Source organism: Octodon degus, unplaced genomic scaffold (genome assembly GCF_000260255.1).
Source record: "Octodon degus isolate 3935 unplaced genomic scaffold, OctDeg1.0 scaffold00190, whole genome shotgun sequence".
Classification (NCBI taxonomy): Eukaryota; Metazoa; Chordata; class Mammalia; order Rodentia; family Octodontidae; genus Octodon; species Octodon degus.
The window spans coordinates 1149090-1155294 of record NW_004524766.1 but is presented as its reverse complement, the minus strand read 5'-3'; the positions used below and the strand labels follow the sequence as shown (position 1 = coordinate 1155294).

General features: G+C 43.7%; 2 pseudogenes; both read left to right on the top strand.

The window, feature by feature from the left end:
- The first annotated feature begins 2242 nt into the window (after positions 1 to 2242).
- LOC101561882 lies at positions 2243 to 3342 on the top strand (annotated as a pseudogene).
- A 316-nt stretch (positions 3343 to 3658) lies between these two features.
- Positions 3659 to 6205, top strand: part of LOC101561481 — a 20633-nt pseudogene continuing 18086 nt past the window's right edge.

Here is a 6205-nt window from a genome sequence, read left to right as displayed (position 1 = left end):
TATACTACAAGGCTACTGTGATAAAATCAGCATGGTACTGGCATCAAAATAGACCTGAGGATCAATAGAATAGATTAGAAGACACTGAAGCCCCTATGAACACACTCAGCCACCTTATCTTTGAGAAAGGAGCCAAACATACTCACTGGAATTCTTTTTTCTGTTAATTTTAACTACTGTTGTATTTTACAGTTGATGTGGTCATTGATGATACAATTGTTTTAAGGTTTATACTCACTGTTTTATATCTGGTAGAAACAGGCTGTGGCCACTTAAATTTGTCTATATTCTGCTTTGTGAGGTCCTTTCCATTTTTGTACCATCATCTCCACAGAATGAGGGATTTGAGCAAAACATCTTTAGGTAGGACCTTTCTTAATGGTATTTGGCAGGCGGATCAGAGCAGTTGTCCTGGTTAGGCTTCTCCAGTCATTTCTGGAACCAACCTGCAGATACACCCAGCACTGCTTCACTAATCTGGGAGGCTTTTCTTAGTGTAGTCAAGCAGGAAGCATTCTTAACTGAAAGTTGCACCTCCTGTCCTCCTGGGTCTGCCTCAGAGTTTTCCTGTGTCAATATTCTTTTTAGGGGACTGTGAGCTGTGGAAAGAGGTACACATCCATTTGAAAATTGTGGTTTAACAACTCTTTGTTACTCACCACTTTCTTAAGCATGGGTCGCCTGTCCTAAGCCAAAATTATTGTTCAAAACAATCCCTGTCCTTCTATCCCTCCAATGTATCCTCCAATCACGATCCTCACAAAAAACCCCACTTCCATAACTGGTCTTGGTAGCTACTTCTCAAAAAAGGTGAACTACCACTCCATGATATAATCTCACATCTGCAAGAATCGCTATTTATGTATTTCACCATCTCCTAGCATTTCCAGTCATCAACTAATTGGAAGAATTTTGTGTCATAACAGATTACTTAAGACGGGGCACCTTGTACAGAAGTCTCAGAGCTCCCACATGTTTATAATAGCTGATTGCTTTGGTACTTGAAGGAATATCTTGGGTTGTTAAATTGTGTTTTCTGCTTTGTTTTATTTGTGTGTGTGTGTGTGTTGCAAATTTTGCCTTGTTGATTTTGTGCATTGAATAAGTTTTGTCATTCTATGATATTTTCTGCTTTTCTATTTCTATGAGCTTCAATTTCTTTTTGATTGGAGGACTTTGGAAGTCATAAAGCTTTTTACTCTTTCATTATTAAAGTTAAATATATTTATTACCTGTCTCCTTCATGACACTGCAGCTAAAGACTTGGTGCTCAATAAGGCATTGATAGGTAGATGAAAGGCTTCTGTTCTTTACAGAATAATTTTTCCAAATTAAAAAAAGTATTATACTGCCTCATTGTTTTATTTAATGTCTTCAGAGACTCTAATAATATATAAGACTTTTTTAAATCTTCAATGTCAGTTGTTTTCTCTCATATCCATCATTTGCTTTTTTAAATTTTGTATTTGTTTTATGATACTGGATACTGAACCCAGGACTTTTGCACTGAGTTAAGTCCCAGTACTATTTTAAATTTATTTTACTTTTTATTTTTATTTTTCTGTATTTAGAACAGGGTTTACAGGGTCTCACTACATAGATAAGCCTAGTAGGGAGTCTCCTGTTTTCAGCCTCCCAAGTGCTGGGATTACAGGCATGCACCACCATGCCCAATCTCAATCTCCTTCTCAGCATGCTTCTGGGGTGGAGCCGGAACAGTGCACCGGGGATTGAACCCTGGCCACTGCGCAGAGGCCAGGGTTCAATCCCCGGTGTACTGTTCTTTAGTCTGCTGAGCTATCTGGCCGGAGATCCACTTTGGCCCCCTGAGTGCTTGGTTGGACTTTGTACGTGGCTTTTCTCATTCTTTTGTCTTCATCTAGTGACAAGTTGATCACTTCTTGCTCTTTCATGGTTTCCCTGAATGTACTTCATCCAACTAACTGCATTATTCCCTGAGGTTATTGCAGCCAGTATCCGTGTATGACGTGATTTGTTTTTCTGCTCTTTTCAGAACTATCCAGTTTAGTTTTTACTTCCTCTAGCTTTTGTTGCTTTTCTTCTTCTGCTTTTTTTTAGTTTTGCAAGCCAGATGTTCACTTTCTCTTGTAGTCGAGGACTGACTTGGTTGAGTAGGCTGTGGTCTTCTCTTGCTTGTGTTGCTGACGCTCCTTCCTGGCAAAGCAGTCATCGCCCGAATCGAATCTTCTACCCACTTTTCTTGTGCAGTTATTTGAAACCGATGGCTCAGACTCAAGCACAGCTTCCGGTTCTGGAAGAGGAAATTTTTGAATCTTCGAAGCCAGGACTTTCTGCTTTTGCAGGTCAACTGAAGCTGGGCACCAAGATTGTTCAGGAGCTGTTAGAGGTGGCCAAGGACTCGATCCCCGAAGCTACTGGGGATGGATGCCCGCGGTGCTCGAGGTGACTGCAGGGCTGCGCTTATTGACAGAGCAGAAAGCCCAGGCTCTGCTGTCGGAGGTAGAGGAGGTCTTCAAGAAGTCACCTTTCCTGGTTCCTGATGATGGCGTTAGCATTATGGATGGCTCCAACGAAAGCATATTAGCTTGGGTTACCGTAAACTTTCTGACTAGCCAGCTGCAGAATCATGGGCGGAAGACCACAGAAACCCTGGACTTGGGAGGGGCCTCCACCCGGATCATATTCCTGCTGCAGTTTGAGAAAACCCTGGGACATACCCCTAGGGGCTACCTCATATCCTTTGAGATGTTTAACAGCACTTATAAGCTGTATACACATAGTTACCCGGGACTGGCACTGAAAGCTGCAAGACTCGCTACCCTGGGAGTCCCGGAAACAGAAGGGATTGAGGAACACTTTCCGAAGTGCCTGCCTACCAAGACTGCTGAAAGCAGAATGGATCCTCGGGGGTGTGAAATACCAGCACAGTGGCAACCGGGAGGGGAAGGCGGGTGGTGAAGGAAAGCACTTCAGCTGGTATGCTGAAGTGCTGCGGGTGGTGCAAGGAAAGGTTCACCAGCCAGAGGAGGTCCAGGCGGGCTCCTTCTATGCCTTCTCCTACTATTATGACCGAGCCATCCAGACAGACCAGACTGATTTAGAGGGAGGCATTTTAGAAGTTGAAGACTTTGAAAAAAAAAAAAAAAAAGCCAGGGAAGTGTGCGACAATGTGGAGAAGTTCACCTCAGGCAGTCCTTTCCTGTGCGTGGATCTCAGTTACATCACAGCCCTGTTGAAAGATGGCTTCGGCTTTGCAGACAGCACTGTCTTACAGCTCACAAAGAAACTGAACAACATAGAGACTGGCTGGGCCCGGGGGCCACCTTCCACCTGCTGCCATCTCTGGGAGTCTTCCACTGAGTCACTTCTCACTCCACATGGCAGGAACCAGAAGCCCAGCAACTGGCTTTCCAGGGGAGGACCTTCTGCATATGGGTCTTACCCTTGAACCTAGAGATTTGGGTTTAATTTTATACATGGAATGTAAACCATTATCTGAACCTTGGCGTGTGCCACTGGCCCTAGAACCTTGGTGAGCCACAGATAACTCTGCAACTCAGCCTTGGAGTGACAGCTCAGGGACAGGATGCTGGGCCCCGAAGGGTGGACCCAATTACACAAAACTCCACAAAGCTTCTAGATGACTTGACTGTGACCACCAGGGTCCCACAGTCCCATGAGGGGCACAGCTTCTGGAGCTGAGCCCCTGGTGGGCCAGACCTCAGCCATCCCAGTACACTGCCCAGGCTTGCCGCTCTTTTCCACTGGGCAAGCAGCTCTTCCACTCTTTGGACCCCCACAGAGGTATGGAGCGGATCACCCTGGATGTGGCAGCACTTCAGCCTCTCTTCCAGATCCTGTAGCACTGGATGGCAGCGTCTCAAGGTTTTGCCGTGTAATTCAGGCTGATTTTAACTACAAAACCTCCAGTAACTTTGTGCTAAATAAACTTTTCCTTTCCTAAGCTTGGGTGTCAGGTATTTGTCCCAGCAACAAGAGAAGAGTAACTAAGACACTCGGGTTTCCATCTCTTTCTCTGGACATAAATGAAATAATTTGTTGTCTTTTAAAATGGATCTTAAATTCCCACCCCCCTTCTCCATTTCATTCCCACTTGTGTGTGGTTTCTGAAGCCCAGCTCTCTTACATTTAAATTTCTCTTCCCCTGTGTTCTTCCCTTCCAAGACTGTTCATGGTCTGTGCACTGTTAAGTTCCTTTCCTATATTTCAGGACTTTTTCCTCCTCGCTGCTTCCTTCCAATGACAAGCCTCCCACTGAGCTTTCTCTTTGATTTTCTCCTAGATATTTCCAAACTACTCTTGCCCTCCCTGTTGGCATGTGATGAAATGTGCTGGTGACTCACTAAATCAGTAGTTCATTTTTTGCTTTCATTTAGTGTAAGTTTTAGTTTTGTCTTTTGCTTCTACTTATAATGAGACTGTAGATATTATTTTGTGTGACTTACTTTCCTTCTCATACACTTCTAATATGCTAGGATATTAGATATACCACCAGGGGATATTTTCATCATCTTTATCCTGGAATAGCATTTCACAGACTTTCTCCTAACCCACTTCTGCCAGCTAAGTAGTCTTGCTGTATTTCGTTTTCTTTCTCTTTTTCTATCTTCTCACAGTTCTTCTGTAAATATTTTCTGTTATATAGCTCACTGGGTCTGGGGGGATACTTCGGTGGTCTAAGTGCCTGCCTGGCAGACTCAAGGTCCCGAGTTCGATCCATCCATGTATTGGCCCTAGAACCTGGGTGTGCTGTACTGGCCCAGAAATTGGGGATGGTGGTGCAGACTTGTAATCCCAGCCCTGTGGAGGCTGAAACAGGAGGATCACTATGAGTCTGAACTGGATGGCAAGACCCTGTATCAACAACAACAACAACAACCACCACCACCAAAAGAAAACAAAATAAAGAGTTGGCAATCAATATTTCATACCTTTATGCACATGATGTAACTGCTTCTCAGATTTGCCACTTTCTGCACACAGCGTCATCAGACTATCCCAAGTACATGGAAGGTCACTGTATGAAGTTCACACCATGAAGGAAATATAATGGTGGGTCAAAAATAGATTTTTGCCCTATAATGAAATTCATCTGTCTTAGGGATGTCCCAGAAAATGATTTTATTTATTCATGTTAAACTCATTAAATACCAAATTTCAAAATGTACTGGAAAGAGAAGAACTCTGTGTGTGTGTGTGTGTGTGTGTGTGTGTGTGTGTGTGTGGTAGGGAAGTGTGTACAGGGTGTTCAGGGTCTCACTACTAGATTGGACTCTTAGTGATCTGCCTGTTTACAGCCTCCCAAGAGCTGGGATTACAGGTGTGCACCACCACTCCCAGTCTCAATTGCAGTCTCAGGGTGCCCCGGGGACAGAGCCTGCATGGCAGTCCTGGGGATCGAAATCCTGGGCTCTGAGCCTGCTTGCATGTGCTTTAATCTGCTGAGCTATTTGGCTGGCCCTGAGAAGACCTTTTATTCCATTGTTTCTGATGAAGAAGTTGAAACAAATTTTACACAACCTTAGTAATAGTGCTGTTTTGTGCACTGTTCTTAGAATGTATATTCCCTTACAATATTTGCTTCCTTTTGCTTATGTGAAAATTATCGATGGACTCCAGGTCTTCCCCTCACACCTGGCATCTGGCCAGTGGTGGGTGACAGAGCTGAGCTCCCGTCTGCCCCCACTCCCGGGGGCAGCGCTGCTCTTCTGACAGTTTTCATCCAAGAGCTCCTTTCCTTGCTCTCCACCCTCCTATGTCACATCTAGTCAGGCAAATAAAAAATAGCATAAAAGCAAAGGAACTTTTTGAAAGGGATGTTGATTACAAGTTATTTTTTTTCCCCTCTAAGTAGGAATCCCAAATATTTATTTATAAAACCTGCATGAGTTGCATCCTACCCAAGAACAAGTGACAACTGCTGAAAAGGTTCGTTTTTACTCAGCTTCAGGGGTTGCAGACATGATTCATTGGAAAGAATGGGCTCCACTTTCTAGACAGAAAGCTATCTCCACTTTGCTATTTGTCTTAAATACAAGTATGAGCATTATAAGATGACATTATAAAGCTAATATGAGAATTGTACTTTTTTACCTAAGAAATTGTGAGGAAAATTATTGCTTCTAAACTATAGGTTTTACAAATATTTTACTTTTTCTCATACCAGGGCTCGAACTCAGGACCTTGCACTTGCCAGGCAGGT